The sequence below is a fragment of the Lynx canadensis genome, chromosome E2 (assembly GCF_007474595.2).
Source record: "Lynx canadensis isolate LIC74 chromosome E2, mLynCan4.pri.v2, whole genome shotgun sequence".
NCBI classification, from domain to species: Eukaryota; Metazoa; Chordata; class Mammalia; order Carnivora; family Felidae; genus Lynx; species Lynx canadensis.
The window spans coordinates 1,834,053-1,856,833 of record NC_044317.1 but is presented as its reverse complement, the minus strand read 5'-3'; the positions used below and the strand labels follow the sequence as shown (position 1 = coordinate 1,856,833).

General features: G+C 50.8%; 1 protein-coding gene across 4 annotated transcripts in view; it reads left to right on the top strand.

Annotated features, from left to right (window-relative positions):
• The first annotated feature begins 7,534 nt into the window (after positions 1-7,534).
• Positions 7,535-22,781, top strand: part of LOC115502058 (BTG3 associated nuclear protein) — a 114,333-nt gene continuing 99,086 nt past the window's right edge. For 2 of the 4 annotated variants that reach the window (XM_030297234.2, XM_030297233.2), the window contains exon 1: positions 7,535-7,610. The gene's annotated coding sequence lies outside the window, so the exon portion shown is untranslated. The remainder of the gene's footprint in view (positions 7,611-22,781) is intronic. The other 2 variants (XM_030297232.2, XM_030297230.2) reach the window with 1 other exon arrangement.

Genomic DNA, 22,781 nt, shown 5'->3' with positions numbered 1-22,781 from the left:
TATTCAGCTAGTTTACATTCCCCCGTAGCCCAAAGGGCGCTAACTTGTAGGCACTTAGGTCTCCATCCTACAGACAAGGAACCGAAGCTCAGGGCAGTGACGTGCGCATTGTCTAAGTTCTCCCTCGCTGGAAATTGGCAGAGTCAGGGCTCAGGTACGGGGTCTTGAGCTCATTGTCTCATTGAACCTTGCCTCGTGGCTGTTTGCTTCCATAGGCCCAACGTAAAGCGTATAATCCGTGCTCGCTGCATTGCAGGGAATGGCCAGTCATCTATTCCAAATACTTACCTGGTGCAAGGAGAGTCTGGGTTGGAATAAAAAGGGTACACATAAGTCTGTGCCCCAATTATCTTCTGCTGCCTGACAAATGACTCCAAAACGTGGGGGCTGAAGACAATGTGCTTGGGCTCACACAACTGCCGTCTGGGCAGGGCTCAGTAGAAAGTGCCTGTCTCTGCCCCAGGAGGCCACAGTTGAGACGGCCCATCTGGGACTGGAGGACCGGCTTCCAAGGCGGTGCGCCCACAAGGCTGGCGAGGTGCAGCTGGCTGTCGGTTCCTCTCGATGTGGGCCTCTCTGAATCGGGAAAGCAGCATTTGCTCACCGAGAACAATGAGGAGTGTCATTTAGGAGGGCATGCGGGCTCTTCAATAAGTCAAACGCAGAGTTATCGTGAGTCCCGGCAATTTGGTTCCAAGGTACACACCCAGGAGGAATGAAAACATACGTCCACGTAAATGCTTGTACACAAATGTGCACAGCAGCATTATTCATAATAACCAAAACATAGAAATGACCCAAATGTTCAGCAAAGGATGAGTGGATTAAGAAAAAAAAAACAAAACAGTATCACAAAATGCAATTAATCAGTCATAAAAAACGAAGTTACAGTGATCAAGGCAGTGTGGTGGTGGCTGAAGAATATACAAATCAGTCCGTGGGATGGAAGGGAGCCCAGAAATCGACCTCGGGGGACTGGGCGGTGACAAAAGAGCGAAGGCATCTTCTGAACCGACGGCACTGGGACAACTGTACATCCACGTGCAAAAAAATCAGTCGAGACACAGACCTTATGCCCTTCGTAAAAATGATCTCAAAATGGATCGCGGGTCGAAATGTAAAATGCAAAACTAAAAAGTCCTCAAAGATGACACAGGAGAAAATCTAGGTGACCCTGGGTGTGGTGATGCCTTTTCAGATACGGCACCGAAGGCGCGGTCCGGGAGAGAGATCACTAACACGTGAGCCTTCCTTGACACGAGACACTTGTGCCGTGTGAGAGACAATGTCAGAGGACGAGAAGACAAGCCACAGACCGGGAGAAAATATCTGCCAGAGATACAAAGACGGTACACCAAGAGTGACCTCTGGGTGACCACGATGTGTCACTGGAGGCCGCGCGAACTGTCCCAAATATCCCACTCTGATGGGGGATGCTGGTGACGGGGGGAGGCCGTGAGCGTGGACGCGCGAGGGCTGCACATGCTGTCTCTGTACTTTCCTGTTCCGCTTTGCTGTGAACCGAAAACTGCTCTAAAAAATAAGATTAAGTAACAACAGCGACAACAAAAAGATGCGCAGGCCTAACACACGTTACAACGGGGATGGACGGCCCTTGAAAATGTCATATGAGTGAAAGAAGCCGGTCACAAAAGGCCACAAGTTGTAGGATGCCCCTTATATGAAATATCCAGAACAGGCAAACGTATAGAGACGGAAAGCAGGTGAGGGGTTGCCAGGGCTGGGGGGTGCGGGAGTGATGGATAATGGGGAAGCCGTTTTGGGGAGGACAGAAGGGTTCTGGAACAAGTTAGTGGTGATGGTTGCACAACTTTGTGAAGGTACTTAATAGCACTGAAGTGTGTATTTAGAACGGTTAAAATGGTAAATTTTATGGGATGTGTATTTAACTATAATAAGAAAAAAAGAGAGAGAGACGGAGAAAAAAAGCAGTCAAGCGGGCCTGGCAAAGTGTAGCTAGAGGAGCGGGTTGTTACGTGATCCAGTAAAGGCACAGCACTCGGCCCCCGTGAGCAGTCGACAGTGGCAGCGGTGGATGTCTCATTAGCAGTGGTAGCCTCCAAGTCATTTGCATGGATATAAAGTTTGACAACAACATCAGGGTAAGCGTCCCCTTTGTGCCAGATGCTGTGGTGAGCACTTCCCACGGTCAATTTCAAAATTTAGAAACAACTCTGCCAAGTAGATTTTATTGTCCCATTTTACAGAGGACGATACCGAGGCCAGGGATGTCATGTGACTGGTCCAGAGCCACACAGAGGTAATATGAGCCAGGAGTGGAGTCCATGTCACAATCTGTACGCGAAGGCACCTATGTCACAGGTGACTTTTATGAGGTCTCAACACCACACTTTCCAGGGGTGGAAAAGAAGGCACAGGACGTTTCGGTACCTTTCCCAGATTCACAGGACGTCCTATCCATGCAGCAGTGACTGAATAGAGTTCTCCCTGAAGACTTTAAAAACATAATTTATTTTCCAGCCTTATTGAAGTAAAATGGACAAAGAAAATGACAATTTTGCATGCGTATACACTATGAAAGTCCGACCACAAGCAGGTTAATGAACAACTCCACCACCTGACACAGTTAGGATTGCTCTTTCTGTGGTGAGAGTGCTCGAGGTCTTGGTCACTTCCAAGTACACGGTGTAGTCCCCATACTGTACGTTAGATCCCCAAGTGCATTCATCTTAAAACTGGAAGGAAGTCCGGGGGCACCTGGGTGGCTCAGTCGGCTACGCGTCCAACTTCGGCTCAGGTCTGACCTCGCCGTTTGTCAGTTTGAGACCCGCATCGGGCTCTGTGCTGATGGCTCATAGCCTGGAGCCTGCTTGGGATTCTGTGTCTCCCTTTCTCTCTGCCTCTCCCACACTCGTACTCGGTGTCTCTCTTTCTCAAAAACATTAAAACATTAAAAAAATTCTTTTAACTGGAAGTCTGTACACTTTGACCAGCGTTCCCATCTCCCTCACCCTGACCCTGATAACCACTCTTCTACTGTCTGCTTCTGGAAGTTCGACTTTTTTTTTTTTTTTACTTTATTTTATTTAAAAAATGTTTATTTATCTATTTTTGAGAGAGAGCAAGAGAGAGAGAGAGAGAGAGAGAGAGAGAGAGAGCTCGTGCGGTATGGGAGAGAATCCCAAGCAGGCTCCTTGCTGGCAGCACAGAGCCCGATGTGAGGTTCAAACTCATGAACCACGAGAACTTGACCTGAGCGGAAGTGGGATGCTTAACCGACCCAGACACCCTGGTGCCCTGTAAGTGTGACTTTTTTAGATTCCACACGTGAGACCGTGCAGTGCCTGTCTGTGTCTGGCTCACATCACTTAGCACGATGCCCTCCAGGTTCATCCACGTTGTCACAAATGGCAGGATGTCCCTCTTTCTTGAAGCTGAATAGTACTCCATTTTTGACCTATGCCACAACTTTTTCATCCACCGATGGCCACTTAGCTTGTTTCCATGTCTTCCTATCGAGAAGGAAGCTGCGGCGAACACGGGAGCGTGGACGTCTCTTCTGTTTGCGTTTCGTTCGGATGTTTACCCAGAAGCGGTGGCTGGATCACGTGGTAGTTCTATGTTCAATTTTTTGAGGACCTTCCATACTGTTTTCGACAGCGGCTACACCCGTTTGCATACGTGGGTTTTATTATGCTGAGGCCTATTACCGCATTTATTGCTACTTTGAAAGCTTTTATCATGAAGGGTGCTGAATTTTGTCAAAAGCTTTTTCTGCATCTAATGAGATGATGGTGTGGTTTTCATTGTATTGACGTGGTGGGTGGGTTTCCCTCCGTGTCCCTTGGTGGGTGGGACTGTTCCTGGACCACGGCTGCCGAGTGGCTAGAGCTGGGTCTCAGGGTTCCAGGAAGGCTTCAGCCAGGGATGGCTGTTGAATTATGGTTGCTGAGGGGGTGTGTGATGGGGGACCTCCTATTCCACCATGTTGCTGACGTACTTCCTGGCCCGTAATTCTCTTGATGGACCAGAACGTGTGGCTGTGGCCTGTCTCGGGTCTGGCTAGAATCCACGTAAGTGGGGGACGGGGCTACAGTGCCTGCTGAGCGTTGCTTCTTCCCATTTTCCCTGAACCACCCACGGACTCCTCTATCATCGTTCATCCCCAAACCTCATCTCTTCCCAGCAGGTGCTTTTGTGTGAGGCGGAAAAAGGTGTCCCGGGGTAGGAGCGGAATGACAGATCATCCCCTGTAGGTGGACAAATGATAAAGAGGCACTGTTCGGGGTAGTCTCCAGAGCTGTGGCTGGTGGTCAGTGGCTGGTGGTGCCCGGAGCTCCTCATCTCAGGGAACGGTGCTTCTATCCGTCTGTTTTCCCGTAATTGCAGGCTCAGGTGACATCCCAGATGCCACCCCCAAGCCCTGCGCCTTGCCTCCGTCCCCAGTATCAGGTTGGGGGTCAAGTCCTTTTGATCTCATCCCATGACATCTCTTCTCCACTGTGACCACCCTAGTTCAGGCTTCCGTCACCTCTTGCCAGGACCCCTGCCACAGCCTCCTCAAGTACTCCCCCAAATTCACTTAGGAACCCTCCTCCCCATACCCCATTCATTTTTCATCATTCCAGCTAAAGCAACTTTTGAAAATGCAAATCTGATCATATCTACCCTTGTCCCAAACCTTGAAAAGGCTTTGGTTATTTTAGGATCAAGACAAAACGCATCCTTTGGCCAACAGGGACCCGCACAGCCCATATCCTAACCACCTTTCCCGCCAGATTTCACAACCTTCCACCTCACAGCTCTAGCACTGCCTTGGCCGTGTGACCCTGGGTGTTAACCTCTCTGAACTTCACGTTCTTCACAAAGAATACGGACTATAATATACGCCTGACTCAAGGCACGGCAACTTAACACATGATAATGCGATCATTTCTTGAGTCGGGCCTTCTGCGAAACCCTTTACAAGCTCTACTTCCTTGAATCCTCCCAATATTCCCATGAGCTGTGAGTCTGAGACGCCAGTTTCCGGAGGAGGAGGCCAAGGAGGCCTCGGCAGTGCAACATGTGCCACAGGAGAGCTTGGATTCCAAGCCCAGGTCAGGCCAACTCCATGTCCCTGCTCTTACAGACAACTGTGCTGTTTTCTAGGGTTTTTCCTGGGCAACTGAGAGTTTCACGAATAATGGACTTGGCTTCATCCTAATGACATCTTCAGGAACAGGACGCTTCTGCAGGATCCCAGGGTCTGCTGGAAACGGCATCGCACAATTTTGATGGGGCCTTTGAGATCTCTGTGAATGCCCAGTGCGCACACGTGGAAGGGGGTTCCCCTGTTTCTGGTACCATCCAGGCCAGAGTGCCCTCCCTCTCTGGCCATAAAGCCCCCACTAACAGGACACTAGCCTCATTACCTCCAGAACCTGGACGGGAATCATGTACGAATTGACTGGCGTGGAGCAGGGCCCTCTGCAATAGGGAAGCAGCCCTTCTTTGGTGGACAGCTGGCTTTGCCAACGGCCAGCTATTTAATTATTTTTAAAACCGTGGCTAATCAGCTAGATGTCAATATTAACACTCTCCTTTATTTGAGCTTCTTGGGTGGCTAAGTGTAAAACGCACGAATCTGAGTCATCAACAACGAGAAAGAGAAGTCAGTGACTCTGGCATAAGCGCAAAGACAGTTTTGATGGGCTTACTGTCTGATGATGACTTAGCAGTGGCTTGGGGCCCCGCAGTGTGCAAGGCCCGGCCAGGAAGGAGCCGGCCACCCACACCTGCACTGGAGCTACAGACAAGGCACTTTGTGATGTTTTGAAATGACACGAAAATTGCCAGTCTACAGTTACCTGCGTTCTCGTCAGATACGCACGTATCTAAGAAATCTCAGTTGGGGCGCCTGGGTGGCTCAGTCGGTTGAGCGTCCGACTTCGGCTCAGGTCACCATCTCACGGTCCGGGAGTTTGAGCCCCGCGTCGGGCTCTGGGCTGATGGCTCAGAGCCTGGAGCCTGCTTCCGATTCTGTGTCTCCCTCTCTCTCTGCCCCTCCCCCGTTCATGCTCTGTCTCTCTCTGTCCCAAAAATAAATAAGAGACTACATTTTTTAAGAAATCTCAGTTAAGTTTTAGACTTGGCTATGACTGAGGCAGGGGTGGGGACAGAAGGGACGGCCGTCTAAAACCATTTTGCAGCCACTCATCTCTCAGGATCTGTGTGCTCAGCTTCCGCAACCCTTCTCCCCCACTATGAGCAGACTCTAGACCACAGTGTTTTGGATTCCAAACTCCGCTTTTGTCTTTTTCCAGCAGCGTAACCTTGCTGAGCAATTTTCCCTCATCTGTAGACAGGAAAATTCTCATTTCAATGTGAATAAATATCTCTTCCAGCACTGAGCTTCTGTGACTCTTCTCTGGAATTTCTTTAAGGCACTTTTCCTGCAAAGAAACCCAATGACCAGCCTCAGGAGAGCTCCCAGGTGTTAATTCTGGAAGAGATTCTAACTAACGAGGTTGCCCAAGGTCACACGGCGCGTTCCTGCCTTGAATTGGGCTTTTTGTCCCTGGAAAAAAGGGAAGTGGGCAGGAAACTTGCAGGGAAGCGTTTTCTTTCCCAAATGAAAATAGCTCCACAGCCTTGTTCTTGCTCGTCGTAAACAACTCGGAAAACAGAGGCGAGTAGAGAGAAGAAGGAAAAGCAATGGGAACCCCAGCCCACGTGAGGCGCAATGCTGATGGCAGTCAGCAGGAATCGTTTCTGGGGATTGTCTACAGTTCAGTGATTTCTTCCCACGAGTGCCAACAAGCGTGCATTTATGCTACATGCGTGGAACACGTCCACACACCGAATTCGTGCTCGTCCATAAGATAGCCTATACATTACTGACGCACGTCTCGTACGGTAACACATTAGTTACATACGGTACATATGCCACATAACCACACACACGTTTTTCCATTCGTGAGCGCCGGGAGGTGTGGACGGACGCCGGGGAGCCCGGGGCACCTCCTATTACCTGGGGGCGCGCCTCCCCAGCGGCAGCGGCCGCGACCCCCGCGTCTCAACTACAAGTCCCAGCAGCCGCGGGCGCGGCCCCTGACGGGAGACCCGAGTACGGAGAGACTACAAGTACCGGCAGGCAGAGCGCACACGCAGGGACTACGATTCCCAGAAAGCACCGCTAGCGGGTCGCGCACGGCCCTCTGGGATATGTAGTCGTCGAGGGGAGAACTGATTCCTATTCATTCGGCCTCAGAGAAAAATGTAAATTCCTCTCACGGTCCACCGACGCAGCTTCCCACTGGGCTAACGCGGAGACGGAGCTTACGCTGAGGAGGTAAGGACCCTCAGAGGCCCAAACTAGGGCGCGGCAGGAGGACGCGTGCGCATGCTCGGCGGTCGTCGGCACGGGCGAAAGCGCGCGCGGGAGGCTCCGAGCGGCAGGCCCCACCCCCTCGCCCCGTCCCTGCGCCCGGCGCGCCCCGCTTAGGGAGCGTGCGCAGACGGTGCCGGGCGGAGGGCCGCGGGGAGGGACTCGCGGCGCCTGCGCAGAGCGGCGGCTTCTCTCGCGAGGACGGACGCCATTATCGCATCTCCCCGACAAACACCACGAGAATTCCGCAGCCCACACGGTAATTGCAGCTCCCGCAGCCGGTCGCGTCTCCACCTCCCCCTTCCCGCGGGGCGAGAGCGAGAGCGAGAGCGAGATCTCCCCTCCTCCCTCCTCCCTGCGCCCTCCTCCGGCCGCCGCGCCCGCCGCCCCCGCCCGGGACGCCCTGCGCGGCCGGCCAACGGCCCGCCGCCCTCGGCCCTGTCGGCGCCCTCCGCTCCCCCTTCCCGGTTCCTGCTGCTTCCCCGCCGCGGGCCCTCCGCCCCCGTCAGCCTCTCCTCGCCGCCCGCCGCGAGCCCGCCCTTCCCCCGCCCCCTGGCCCCGGCGGCGCTCCCGGCGGCGGGCCGGGCGTGGGGCCGCGCGCGAGCCTCGCTCCCCCCGGGGTGCCGCGCGCCGCGCCGGTGGGACGGGCGGGGGACCGGGCGCCCGCGGCCGCGCGCGGTGGCGGGGCCGCCCCTGCCGCTTGGCGGGGACGAGGGGAGACGGCGCCGCGAGCGAGCCCGGCGCCGGTGGCCGCTGTCAGGCCGGTCTCCGGGCCGGCGTGTGCCCTGGGGCACCGGCGAGCGAGAGCGCACGCCCCCGCTCGGCCGAGGGCTCCCGGAGCGGGGGGGGGGGTCGTCCGCGAGGGAAGATTTAGGGGTTCGGTTCCCCCCCCGCCTGTTTGGTGTGGCCCTTCGGAAGTGCGGCCTCGGATGCCGGTCCCACCTGCACCGTGTGAGCACCTTGGAGACGCCGCCTTCACGCGGGGCCGGGTTTTCACTGAAGACCTGAGTGCTCCCGGAAGAGCTGCCCACGCCTGTGGGCGTCTGAGGACCGAGACTTTGCCCGGCTTTGGGTCTGTTCGACCGGAGTGGCTCTTGGCGGCCCGTTCGGAATTACCTGTGCCGCCCCGGAAGGCGCTCCCGGGCCCGGCGGCGTTGGTGCGGCGGCGCCCGGGGAAGGTGGTCGGTGGGAGGGGCCGGCCCCTTCTCGGGCACACTTGCGACTGGCCGTTCGGGAGACGGGAGCGAACTTGGGGGTAGTCAGGTGGTCCTGCGGAAGCGGGGGAGCAGGCGGTCAGAAAGTAGGTCACCCGGCCATTCGAGATCCAGCCCTTGGGACCGCCCCGGGGTACAGACGCCCGGTGGTAGCAGAAACCCCCAAACCGCCCGCGAGGCTAGTTCTTTCTGTATGTCTGGCTCCCATTTTCTCCTCGTCTCGCAGTTAAGAGTACGTTCTCGTGATGTTGGATGCTGACCACGTCCGTTGGCTTTAAGTTTTCAGAAATGGCTGCCGTTTGTGGGTTATGTGCTGTGGCTGGGACTGCTAATCATTTCCAGTGTCTCTTGTCCCAGCGATCCGGTGAGGTGGCGGAGGCCCACAGAGGTTAAGAGACTCGTCCAGGACACACAGAGCCAAGGCTTTGAACTCAGTCTGTCTGAGGTTCGAGTTTTAATATATACATATATATCTGCGTATATCTGATATTTTAACCAAAGTCCTATACACAGTAAAATGTCGGTGAAAAACTTGAACATTGAGAAGCAGCAGTCCCCTGTCCAGCCTTTCGGTTTGTCTCCTCAAAGAAATCTTTTTAATGTTCCTTCTGGAAGGTTTCCATAGCTCTGAAGCGAAAGTTGGTAGTTTATTAGTTTTACACATTGTCGACTTTCTGTTATGATAGATGATTTCGCTTTTCGGGTCAGATGCCATTTTTTCTACCCCCTGAATTAACTGTGTTCAATTGTTTATGACTGTACAAATACTGTTTGCTTCAAGGCCGAGTGGTGCATTTTCTCTCTCCTGCAGTCTTTTGTTTTTTCTGTTGTTGGTAATGGCTTTTTTTTTTTTTTTTTTTTTTTTTTTTTTTTTGGTATTTTTGCATTTGCTGTTCCCATGATTCTTTGTCTTAAATTTTAAAGCATGCCAGATCTCTCCAATGTCCCGTCTTCTCCCCAGGTCTCTGTCCTCTTTTTCTGATCTGGATTGATTACTCTGTAGGCCAGTGACAAGTGTACTGCCGATATTGTCCTGTATTATACATCTGAGTTTGTTCAAGATTCCATGTGTAATTATGGCTTTCTTCATCATTTCAATGAGAACCTTCTGCCAAGTAGCCTTATTCCTTTTGGGTAACTCTTTAGGATCCTCTTTGGTGTTAGGGGCATTTTCAAAGTGCCCCAGGATGTGGAGTCCCACTTTGAGTGCTCTGTGCCTCTGGGGGCTTGCCTTTCAGCTCTGGGAAATTCTCTTTGTATTTATTTGAGAATTGTTTCTGCTTTTACTCTTTCAGGAGTTCTTATTAGTTTGATGGTGGACATCTTGGATTGATCCCTTGAATCTCTTTCTCCTCTTCCTTTGTCATTTTATTCTCATTTCTGGGAGAGGGCCCAATCTTTTAAATTTTTTATTAACACAACTGAAAATTTCGAAGAGCTTATTCCGTTTTTTCCCCTCCACAGTTTATTGTTTTGTGAATGCATTATCTTCTCGACTTTAAGGAGACCAGTAAGGATTTTTTTTCATTTCTTTTATTCTCTGATTTCTTATTCTAGTGTCACTGTCGCCATCATCTTTTTAAAAATACCGGTTTCATACTTCATATGGCAAATACTCCTTAAATATTGGTAATTATTGTTGTCTAAGGCCAGAGAAAGGCAGAGAGCTGAGTCTGTGGGGCTGGTTTTGAAAATGTGCGGGTCTCCCCTCAGGTGATCGGGAACTTGTTACTGTGTGGGACTTTGAGTGCCAGAATCCAGAGACTTTTCCTCTGCGTCTTACAGCTTAAGAAAGACCCCTTTGATGTGGGGCTGCTCCCCCTGGTCTAGGGAGGACTCTTGTATAGCTTTTCCGTGCAGGGATCCCACTTCTGTGAGCAGGCTCAGCCCTTGCTTCGCCGAGTGTCCTGGCCTGCCACAGGCTTAGAGCCCTCCTCTGGCCATACCCATTCCTATGTGCTCCAGGTTGTGGTTTCCTTTGTCCTCCTAGATCCTTTCAGTCTCCCATAAATTGGCAAAATACCTTGCCCGTGTCTTCTTTCTTGTGGGTTTATTATATGCGATTAAAAGTCATTTTAATGGGATGAGCAGAGATCACATTGTGGCTCGTTCTCACTGTGAGCAGGAATTCCAGAGCCCATTCTTGTCACTCTGCTCTCCTGCCTCCCTGTGGCCTTGGTAATGGGTGCCTTCTGTCAGTGGAATGGGTGGCCTACTCATTGTCCCCATGGCCATCTCCGCGCTGCAGTGTGGGCGGACGTGGTGCGTTCCTGCTGGAGGTTCTGGCTCTGCAGCCTTGGAGGAGTGCCAGGCTCAGCTGGGGAAGGCCAACCATAGACAAAAGGTTGTGATTTCATACTCTTCTTTCGGTCTTGGCACGTCGCACCGGCTTCTCACACCATGTCCTCGTACAAAGATAGCACTTAAGCATGCCCGAGTTTAAGGGTTTGCCTCCAGTTAAACAGTGATTACTGTACTTGAAGTGTAATCTTTTAACAGTATTTTTTCAAAATATTTTTATTCCCTGCCCCCCCCCCCCGCCCCATGTTTTATTTATTTATATTGAGACAGGGAGAGAGAACGAGCAGGGAAGGAGCAGAAAGGAGAGAGAGAATCCCAAGGGCTCAATCCCACTACCTGATCATGACCAGAACCAAAATCAGAGTTTGGCGCTCAACTGACTGAGTCACCCAGGCGCCCCTAAAGCGTAGTCTTCAACGCATTTTAGTCGATTGTCCTTTGAAAGTTGTGCACGGTGAAATACATCAGCTGCATTTGTCAGGGCCCAGCGAGGCCCATGTGAAGTGGTCCGTGGATCAGTGACCTTGCCATCTCTAGGTGTTTGGGAGAAATGCACACTCTCAGGCCCCCAGCATACATGGAATCAGAATCTGCAACTTTGTAAACTTTTAACTTTGAAGTAAATTTACAGTTAAAAAAAAGTTGGGGGAATAGTTCAGAGCGCTTCCCTCTTCCTGTCACCCACTTGCCATAACGCTGACTTCTTACATAATCAAGTGTCCTTAAAAATCAGAACCTTAGCATTAGCACAACACTATTGACTAAATTACAGACCTAACTGAATTTCATCAGTTTTCCATTAATGTCCTTTTTCTGTTTCAGGATCTAATCCAGGATCCCACTCTGCATTTAGTTGTCATGTCTCCTGAAGTGTCCTCCAATCTGTGATACTTACATAGCCCCAAGTATCTCTCCCAAGAGGTTTATATATCACAAAGGGAAAAATGGTAACTTCACGGTGGAAAAACCTGACAGATACCACCTTAACCAGTAATAAGACATACTGTGTCCTGCACTGAGACAGAAATGCGTGCCCATAGTGCGGTCATGTGAACCCAGATTGAGAGACAGTCACCAAAATCTTAACTGTTGCTCCTCAGAAGCGTCCAGGTCTCGAAAATCCGGGAAAGACTTAGAATTTGCATTTGCAAAGATGGCAGGTGTGGTATATGCACTTTGACGCTGCGGAAATACTTCCTGTCCTAGATGGGTGCCAAGGAATAAGAGATCACCACAGTCCCGTTTTGTGGATTGGTAAATGGATGCTTCAGGCACAGGTCCTAGGTGAGTTTATGTTAATGGTTTATTGATAAAACACCCAGCATAGAGTATTAGTCTTCATTTTTCCTGTGATCTTCACCTACACTGTATAAATTCTGAAAACATTAGCGGTACCATTAAATACACAACCCACAAGACTGACTTTAAAATGTGCGTGTAACTTTACCAGTTTAGCTATTTATAATCTGGAAAACAAACATTTTTCTCATTTTGAAGAAGCTCCTGGGGGAAAATACACATTGAGGTTTTTGGTGAGACTGTCTCAGATAAAGATTTAAAAAGTCCTCCCTATAACAGGTAAATAAAGATCATTGTTGTGTTCTCTGACTTCACGTATATGATGGTCATAAAAACATCATGTAATGGATTGTTCATTGGAAGGACTTTGAAGCATTCTGAAATGTTCACTTTTGGGGCTGTGGGGGAGTTTTAGGGAATTTGAGAGCAAAATACTGAGTGGGATCTCGTTGCAATTTGCTCTGTCTCTCTTTCTCTCTTTTTTTTTTTATTTTGGTGAAGTTTATTTTGAGAGAGTGCACATGTGCACGTGAGTGGGGAGGGCCAGAGAGGCAGAAGGGGAGAGAACCTCAAGCAGGTTCCGCACTGCCAGCACAGAGCCCACCGCAGGGTTCATTCGTGACCTGGGGGACCGGGCCCCAGCGCCCTGCAGTTTGCTCCTAAAAAGCTACCCTTGTTTTCTTGCTGGGGGCCAGTGCCTGGAGCTCATTTAGCGCGTCCACAAGAATTGGAAACGGCAGTCCCGTCCTGCCTGCTTTTCAGGGTAGCGATCAAATAACGTTTAGGTTTCCCATTTTCATCTTGTGCATGTTGTGAAACCAGTTACATGTTAGAGCTTCAGCTGATAATTCAACTTTATGCTACCTGCCTCACCTTTTTGGCTCTGTCCGTTGTCCAGGGCTGTGGCCGGACTGCCCCCCCTGGAGGAAGTTCTGGACTCCTCACCCCCCAGTGCAGTGGTGAGGTGTGGCATCCTCATCATAGAGCATCGGTGTGTGCCTCTTTAAGAGGAAGCAGAGCCTGGGGGCAGCACCTGGAGCCTCCCATCCCTTGAAACCTGTGATTGTTCTTGAGTTAAATTGTGATGGGAGCATGAACTTCTTAAGCCACACGCGGACGGTACGTCCAAAATAGAGTGACATCACGTGAAATCGATTCCTATATTGAATTAACTTTTCTGTACCTTTCACTTCTACCCACGGTCAAGAAGTGTCCAATATAATTGAATGTTTTGGGCCATCTACCTCCATGGTGCCCCAGAATACCCCAGGAGGTCAGGTCGCTTACAGTGCAGAAGCGTGGAAGACGAATATCCAACAGGAAGGGCCAGGGAAGGCAGAGATGAGAACATGTTTTAACTGAGTCCCTGAAAAAGTAGATAGGTGGTATGAATGTATATGTGGAAATTGACTACCATTTCCTTGTCCTAAATTATCTTGTATTAGCAGATAAAATAGTCGAGCGTACGTAGGGCACTGAAAGTGCAGGCGGGTTGGACGGGGGCCCAGGTAGGGACTGCCCTCACGGGTGGGAATGCTGTCAGGAGACCTGGGATGCGTTGAGCCAATCAAGCAACTGTGGCCAGAAGCCTGTACTGACAAACTGTTTAGTAATAAAGATTTGTATTCTGAGCTTCAAAAACTGCTGCTTGTGGTCTGTAGTGATTTTTTTCCTTTTTTTCACAAGGTAGAAAATCACCAAATAACTTGAAGCGTGGCTTAACCTTTCTGAACTTTCTAGAAAGGGGTTTGGATGACACTGGCAGTGAAAACTTGATGTGTGTGTACTGCTGGACTCCCTGGGTGGCAGTTGGGTCCGGTGGGTGTGGCCAGAGCCTCGGGCACCTTCACGTCAAAGACAGATCAGGAACCGTGGACCCACGCTTTGGTTCCTGCTGTCACCGCGGTTCGGCCCTGTGATCCATCGGCAGGTAGATGGCTGGGGTGCGCCTGTCTGCTGCCACACCATCCTGTGGACTCGTCGGCAGGAGCCAGGGATGGTCCTCGGGAGCAAGGTGCTGCATTAGGCTGCCTTTTATGCCGGAATGCTTCCCTGAAGATGCCGAAGCCGTGTTAATTCACACCCCGTGTGTTTTTAAACAGAATTGGACAAAGAAAGCTGAGCGTCCTGTTTACCTGCTAAAAGTGGCTGCAAAAAATGTTCACGTTTTTTGCAAAGTGAGGGTTTAATAGGTTATTTTAGATTTGTGCAGTTTAAATTTATGTAAAATTGCAATCATGCTATGCTAGGAGAAAAGCTGACGGGGTGACGTATGATGAAAGCAGATGAATACCGCTTGGGGTTCCCTTCAAGCATAGCTGCTAATAAAAAGTGCGGTTAGATTTGCGTCTTGAGTTCTGGGGACCATTCAAGAACTCGGCCTGCTGTACCTCGTTGGGATTTCTCTGGATCCACCATAATGTGAATCAGAAGTCACTCCTTACAGCTAACAGGAGTTGGAGCAGCAAGATCACCGAGACCTGAAGGCAACCGAACCGTCCTGTGGTCGCGCAGGCCCCTCTTCCAGAAGGTCAAGATTACTCTTCTGCAGGAATAGTTCCTGATTTCCTTACCCCGCAGTCTCAAGGCAGTTTCGAGATTCTAAAGATTCCACAAATGTCACTAAACACTTGGGAGCTCTAGGGCAGAAGTCAGGAAACTTTTTCTGTAAAGGCCCAGATTAAATAAATTTTTTTTGGCTTTGGGGTCTCTTGTCACAACTGCTCAGCTTTTCCCTTGGAGGGTGGAGGCCAGAATGGGTGTCGCTGTTTTCCAGTAAAATTTATCTACAAAAACGCAGGATTTGGCCTGTGGGCTACAGTTTGTGAATCTCCAAGCTCTAGACTTAAAAGTGCTAATGCAAGTTGGAGAAATAAGTCAAAGCTGGGGGTTCAGTAACAGATGATAGGAATACTTCAGCCGGTGCCAGGTGCTGTTCACGCACTGTCCTCATCTTACAGATTGCTGTGCTGTTCCCTGGGAGCGCCTTGCTCTCGAGTGCAGACCTCGAGACTTTGGGGTGATCTGGAAGAAGTCCTCCAAGCCGTCTCATTCATCTGCTGAAGGCACTGAGAGTGTAGGTCAGATGCTTTTAGTTCATTTTAGAAAAGTCTACTTGGAAAGGAAGGATCGGGTGGCAGCCTTTCGGAAATACAGCGATGACAAAGTCACCTTCAGATGAGAATCTTCTGTCCTCACTGCCTTTCTTTGGAGAGCAAAAGCCTCGGCACATCTTAGGGACTGGGTGTTTTCAGGCTTAGACGTTGCAGGAATAGTACAAAGAATTATAACAGTCTTCTCGGATGTTACTGTTCTGTATTTGCTTTATCACCTCTCCTCACTACAGCTCTATATGTGTGTATTTTTTTCTGTACAGAGTAAGATAATGATGTCCTCTTACTCAACCACTTATGTGGCTGTTTCCTAAAAACCAGGGATATTCTTTCATACAACCACAACATGATTATTAAAATTTGGAATTTAACGTTGATACATCTCTTATCTGAGCAACAGATCTAATTCAGGTTTTACTAGTCATCCCAATAATGTCCTTGATAGCAAAAGAAAAAGGGATTCTTGCATGCACTTTGATGAATCTTTTTCCCCAAGAATATTTGCCCTGGCCCATGTAATTATAAATTAGGCCCACCCTCCTCACAAACTGCAAGTTTAATAAAATCAGAAGTGCAAATTTATTGCTGACAAAAGTCACTTTGAATAATCCTTTCCTTCTGCCCTTCTATTGAGAGAGGAGTGGGAGACTCAGCCGAGAGGCCGAATGCATAGCTCTTTCAAAAGTCCACTCAGGTCATTAGTTCCAAGTGTAAATGAGCTGTGATTAGAACGTGCTAGAATTGTGAGTCCAAAATGAACCTGACCTTACATGGTATCATTTGCTAGAGTTATTTTTAAAAAGGTTAAATTACCTAAGGTTGCCCTCAAGTATATATAGCCCTATTGGGCACGTTAAGGGTTACTTTACAGGAGTACCTACTCAGGGCTGGATCTGTGTGTGTGTGTGTGTGTTTAATCAGAGCATAAATATTTTGGGTTTCTGAATTGAAATTCGTCCCGCCCCCCTCATCCTCCCCTCCTGAAAGTCAGGTTAATGGCCCAGGGTGAAAACGTTTCTGAAAGGCAGCTAAATTATGTCACGTTTCTTTAATCAAAGTAAAATTTTTTTAGTGTAGCAAGTAGATTTTCTTAACATTTAAAAATAAGTTTCATTTGGAATTGTCTTAGCATGTAGCAAGCAGTTCCTGGCTCCTATGTTGCTGTCCCTGTCCACATTTGTGACTGGCGTTCCAGTTACTGGGTTCCCCCGCGCCTGTCTGGATTGGAGTTTTGGGTTCCATGTAGCACTTCTTCCGACATAGGTGGGACAGTCCTCCCCAAAGATGTATTTTGGCTCTGTTGCTAATAGGATTGCCTTATGTTGTGTGGGCTGGTTTCGAGGAGGGGGAGTGTTGGGGTCTGAGACCCAGATCACCTTGTCCTGGTTGTTTGGCTCAGGGCAGACTCTTGAATGTCTCCTGCAGAGGAGGAGGGTGGTGTGGAGGGCAGATCTGAGCACTTGTGAAGCCGTTAGCCCAGCATTCACCAAGTTTCAGGGCCTAGTGCTGTTTGCAGCCTAAAATCCAAACTCCTCGCGTCTCACACAGGCTTCCTGGTGTTCTTGAGCAGTAGTGGGAAGGCATCCTAGTTTGATTCAGACATGTGACTACAGATGTGAGTTTCAAAAAATTAGGATACATGCTTTACATGGACGTTTTGATTGCATGGACTTTTGTTTCTGTCTTAGACCCGATCCAGTTGATTCTGGGGTTCTAAGTACAGTTCCTTTCCTTCTTTGTTTTGTCCTCAGTTACACATCGAGAACTCTGATCTTAAGGAAAACAGTGCCAGGATGCTGTATCTAGTACCAAGAGTGTAAACAGATTCTTGGCCCCCACGGTGATGGTGGCGTGGGATGCGTCTGCCTCCACCGAGCCCTCGTGAGGGCTGTGCTTGGGTCAGCCAGTGTCTATGACACAACCTGGCCAGTCTCCTCAGGCTTTGGTCTGTTTTCCGTTCCGGATCCTGTGAATAGTTCTCCTTGGTTATCGGCCCTGCCTCGGAGGGGTCGCGCTTGCTTGACAGGTTGTGTGGGTCAGAAACCTCTGGAAATGTCCCTGCCTCTGCCATCTGTCATTGTTACTTATTTTAACGACTGCTCAAGTTGGGAGTTAATCATCTTTTGTTTTTATGTTGCCTGGCTAGGGTTACAGATTCCCTTAACATTTAGGCACGTGCTAGTGGTTTTGTTTGGTTTCTGTGAAATTGCGAGGTAGGGAGAGGAGAGTAGGACGCTGTAGTATCCTCACCCTCGGACTGCTGTCCGCCTTCCTCCCCAGGCTTCATAGCACGCCGCATGAAGTAGGAGAGGCGGGCGGGCGATACAAGGATGGCAGTTTCTGGAGGGAGCTCATGATGGACAGGTGGCTTTGGGAGGGACCGGGGGGGACGCTCGGCTTGCCAGATCAATGGACTCCGCGGCAGAGTGTGTCACAAGGAGAGGAGCTGCGGTGTCCAAGTTTTTGACTTGATTTTCCCCATGAGGTGATTAAAGCCAAGATTTGTAATGTCCTGTAGCCAAAGGACTGACCGGAGAGGAAGCGCAAACGTGAGCGATGGATAACGGGCGGGCTCGGTTAGCAGGGCACAGACGAGTGTCTGTGAAAGTACTCTGCTTCCTGCCCCCCCTCCAGCCCCCCTTCTTCAGGGCCCTGTGGTCTCATTTCCCTTAATAACTGTTCATGATGCCTGTAACATAAGGGAAGCGTTTAGGGCTGGGCCTACCTGTAAAATGGGGGTACAGTGACCTGCACCAACAGGTGTGAAGATAAAATGCCTTACTGCTGGGGCGCCTGGGGGGCTCAGCCGGTTAAGCGTCCCACTTCGGCTCAGGTCATGATCTCGAGGTTCGTGAGTTCGAGCCGCACGTCGGGCTCTCTGCTGTCAGCGTGGGAGCCCGTCTAGGATCCTCTGTCCCCCTCTCTCTGCCTCTCCCCAGCTCGTGTGTGTGCACGCACGCTCTCTCTCAAAAAATAAACTTGGAAAAAAAATGCCCTAGTGCTCATAATGGTGCTTAGAACTCAATACACGGAGTTGTTGTTGTCACATTACCTTGCAGGCCCCACATCTTCTTACTCTTGTCAAGCTCATATGGTGCTGATTTCACTGACAGAAATGTGCATAAAGTCACAATTTTGTTTGTGGTAAACTTACATCACAGAATCTTGGAATTTTAGAACCAGGCCAGGAACTCAGAGGTATTCGAAATTAGTAAACTTGCTAAGAAAAAGCCTGGCCGTGCTTGTAAAGTACACGTGTCTTGTAAATGCGAGAAGCCACAATGGCCTTTGTGTTTCTGCTGTGAGGAACTGGCCGGTCTGGACGCCACAGACCGCCGTCCATGTAGGCTTTTAGGGTTCAGACACCCTCTTGTTCTCTCCAGGGAAGTGACTTCTCCCGCACTCCTTACTGTAAACGGCGATGGATTCTGTTATTACACGGTGTTGTAATGTGTGCGTACTGTTTGTTACTTCATGATACTTAATTGAGAATTTTAAATTCTATTAGATGATTTTAAACAATTTGCAGCGGGTACGGATTCTTACAATCTTAGGGCCGATAGTTCTTGTATGAACGAACATACGTCAATGGGAAAAGGACTCTAAGTGTTTAATTTTACCTTTAATTCAGTCTCATAGAATGCGCCATAGCTGGATTTAGGTATATGATCACCCAGTAGATGATCAAACCAGTAGAATATCTCTTTGAAACATGGCTTTCTTCTCTGGAGGGACAAAAATCGGCCGTGCCGTCTGCCCCATCTCCACACCTCTAAGTGTTGTCTGTCTTGACCGAAACGACAGAGGTTCAAGTCGGTCAACTTATAGGAGAGAGTCTGCCTTAGAGCTGCATTCTCCAAGGGGTGAATGCTTCCTTTTGACTTTTCGTCCCCCATGAGATGATTCAAGCCAAGATTTGTACCGTCCTGTAGCTGAAGGACGGACGTAGCTGTCCAGCCAAGGACTGGAGACGCGAGGTTCGGGATCGCGTGTTCACAGGGTCGTCGGGACCCCTTCGCTCACCGGTACCTGTGGGCGGCTCCCGCGTGCCCAGCACAGCCCTTGCGGTTCCCGCCCGGTGCACACTGCAGTGGTTTGATATTAAAGTGAGAGGTTCAGCGCCGGACGAGCCCTCCCAGCCCCTAAGCAGCTGTAGACAACATGCAAACAGCTGGGTGTGGCCAGGTTCCGATAAGGCTTTCTTTGGGGACGCTGAAGTTGAGTTTCATATGATTTCGTGTCACAAAATACTGTTCTTTTGACTTGACTCGAGGGCTGTCCGGCAACAGGGGTGGGGGGGTGGTATTTGACCTCGCACGCGTTTGTGAGGCAGATGAATTAGAGGAGGTCGTGTATGGGCAGGCAGGCTGGAGCCAGACTGGGGAAGGTTTGAAACCTGGGTGAAGGGGAAGCCGAGGAGGGCCATGCGAGGCGCTGGAGCCGGGCCCTGAGAGGACGAACCTTCTTTGGAAGAGTGTCATACAGGGCGGATGAGGGAGGACCGGCTTCCTGCCCCAGCCGCCTGTGGCTTCGGGAGGGACCAAGGGGACGCTCGGCCTGCCGGATCAGTGGGCTCAACCGCAGAGTGTCACAGGGAGACGATGCTGCACGTCAGAGGGGCTAGAGGCAGGGGCTGGGGGGAGGCCAGCTGAGCGGCCCCCCGGCTGACCAGGTGCAGCGGGAGAGAGGAGGAGGAAGAGGGAGGAAGTCGGGTCAGAATCAGCAAGCGGGAAGAAGCCCTAGGGTCTGGTGAGGGTCGGAGAGTGAGGGTAACAGCAGCGAGAGCTCCCAACTGTCTGCGGGGTCTTTTGTGGGAGGCGCCGGGAGGCGGGACCTCCTCGAGCAGCCTGCTTGGGGGTGGGGGGCTGGCTCGGGCAGAGGTCAGCGGCGGAAGCGTTGGGTGGATTTTGTTGTCCCAGGCCGTGGCGTGTTTGAAATACGAGGCGTGAGGGCAAGGTGGGGGACAGATTCGGGAGGGATGGGGTCTCCCCCCCCCGTCATTGAAGCGTGAGCCTGCCGGCAGCCCTGGGAGATGATGCCTTCCGTCCGTCCAGCGTCCCAGGTGCTGCTTCCTGGGAGGCGGGAGGGGCCTCGGTGGCGCCCCAGGGGGGTGGGTGTGCTCTGCAGGGAAAGGTGGGGAGCTTTCGCAGGAGGGCAGAGGTGCCGGGAGAGAGGGAGACGAGACCTGGGAGGGGTGGTGCGGAAGGGCAGTCAGGAACGGATACCGGGCTCCCGTCTGGGCCCTTGGAGAAGAGCTGACGGTGAGGTTGGAAACCATGTTGTTTGTTTGGGGTTCCGAGGGAGAGGGAAGAGACCTCGTTTGTGGATGCGCTCGGGTGGCTTCCAGAGTGTGCTTTAGGAGTTTGGCACGGGAGGGATGTGATGGTAGGTGGTGGGCAGCAGAGTGGATTGCAGGGTCTTGCTTTTGTTTTTTCTAACGTTTACTCGTTTGAAGACCTTTTATCAGCTCCCTGCGCCGGTAGCCCGGGTCGTTCTAGCTACCTGCACCGGTGGCTCCCGCTGCCAGCAATGCACAGCGCTGCGACGTGGGGCTGTGTCCGGCGACGGGGGGGCTCCAGGCACGGCGTGGCCCGTCAGCCTGAGCATGTTCCGATCAGCCGTTCTGTGCCGCGTCCCCTAACTGGAACCTAGGGAGCAGGTGCCGGAAGAGTGCCGTGAGTACACAGGTGTGTGTCCTTCGTCTGGGTTCACAGAGGGTTAGTGTTTGGGCCGTGCTGCATCCGCGTGGGCAGGCACACCTCGGACGCGCTGTGGGCTGGCTTCCAGACCACCGCAGTCGAGCGGGTGCCGCGGTAACGCCGGCCGGTCACGTCGGGATCTGGGTTTGCCGGCCCGAATACTTGTTTACTCCGTACTGTAGTTGACTTGTGTGCACTGGCAGTATGTCTAAGAAACAATGTCCGTACCTTAATTAAAACATACTTTATTGTGGGGGCGCCTGGGTGGCTCAGTGGGTTAATAAGCGTCTTGACTCTTGATGTCGGCTCAGGTCGTGATCTCACGGTCCTGAGATCGAGCCCCACATGGGGCTCTGCCCTGAGTGTGGAGCCTGCTGAAGATTCTCTCTCTCTGCCTCTGCCCCTCCCCAACTTGTGTGTGCGTGCGCGCTCTCTCAAAAAAAATAAAAAATAAATACTTTATGGTTAAAAAATGCTACCCATCGTCTGTGCTTTCGGTGAGTCATAATCATTGATCACAGATCACTGCAACAAATAATAATGAAAAAGTTTGAAATATTGTGAGAATGACACATTTTGGTAATTTTTGGTAGCCCTCTATTTTTTTTTTCTTTTTCCTGCTTTCGAAAGTAAGTTGCATAGGGGCGCCTGGGTGGCTCAGTTAGTGTCCGACTTCGGCTCAGGTCATGATCTCACAGTTCATGAGTTTGAGCCCCGCGTCGGGCTCTCTGCTGACAGCTCAGAGCCTGGAGCCTACTTCGGATTCTGTGTCTCCCTCTTTTTCTGCCTCTTCCATGCTCATGCTCTCTCTCTCTCTCTCAAACATAAACATTAAATTTTTTTTTAATTAAAAAAAAAGTAGCAGAGAGACCACTATATTTCACCCCTAAATGCTTGAGCGCTCATGTCCTGAGAGCAAGGGCATTCCTTTATATAGTCATACCTAAACAACGAACAGTATTGAGTGTCACTGAAGATACTGCCCATATATTTAAAAAAAAATTTTTTTTGAATGTTTGTTTTTCAGAGAGAGAGAGAGAGAGAGAGAGAGAGAGAGAGAGAGAGAGAATGAGCGGGGAAGGGGCAGAGAGAGAGGGAGCCACTGTATCCAAAGCAGGAGCCAGGCTCTGAGCCGTCAACACAGAACCCAACGTGGGGCTCGAACTCACAAACCGTGAGATCATGACCTGAGCCCAAGTTGGACACTCAACCGACTGAGCCACCCAGGCACCCCGACACTGCCCATATTTAAATGTCCCCTGAAATTTGTTTATGGCTAATGACCCCCTGCCTCCCCCAAGACCTCGCTGCGTCTGGCAGGTCTCTGTCTTGGTTAATTGAGAGCAGGCCTCTCCTAGTTTTATGCCGCGGACTTTTCAGGGGTTCCGGCCAGTAGACCTGTACCTGTATCCCTTTCGTGCCTGCCTCTGCCGACTCCCTCAGGTCTCCTCCACTGGGGCTGGGGGAGCTGCCTCATCGGTGCACCCCTGCCTAGGCCTGTTCTTAGTGCTAGCTAAGCGGGAGATCCAGGGGGAGCCCATTTGTCACGTGTAGTTACTGCTCTCTTCTTTTGGAGTGGCTGTTTAGCACAGTGCCTAGTGATTATTTTTTGAAGGATCAGTGAATGAGTGCGAGATCACTTGCTGCCGCGTACAAGAGTTCGCAGACACTCGCTAAAATTCCTCCCAGGACTAAGAAATGAGGCGATGGCTCCCAGGCCTGCAATCCGTCGTACATTCTCGCACTCGCGCATCTCTGGCAGAGGTAGTATTGTGTGTTGTCGGGGTAAATCCTTGACAGTGTG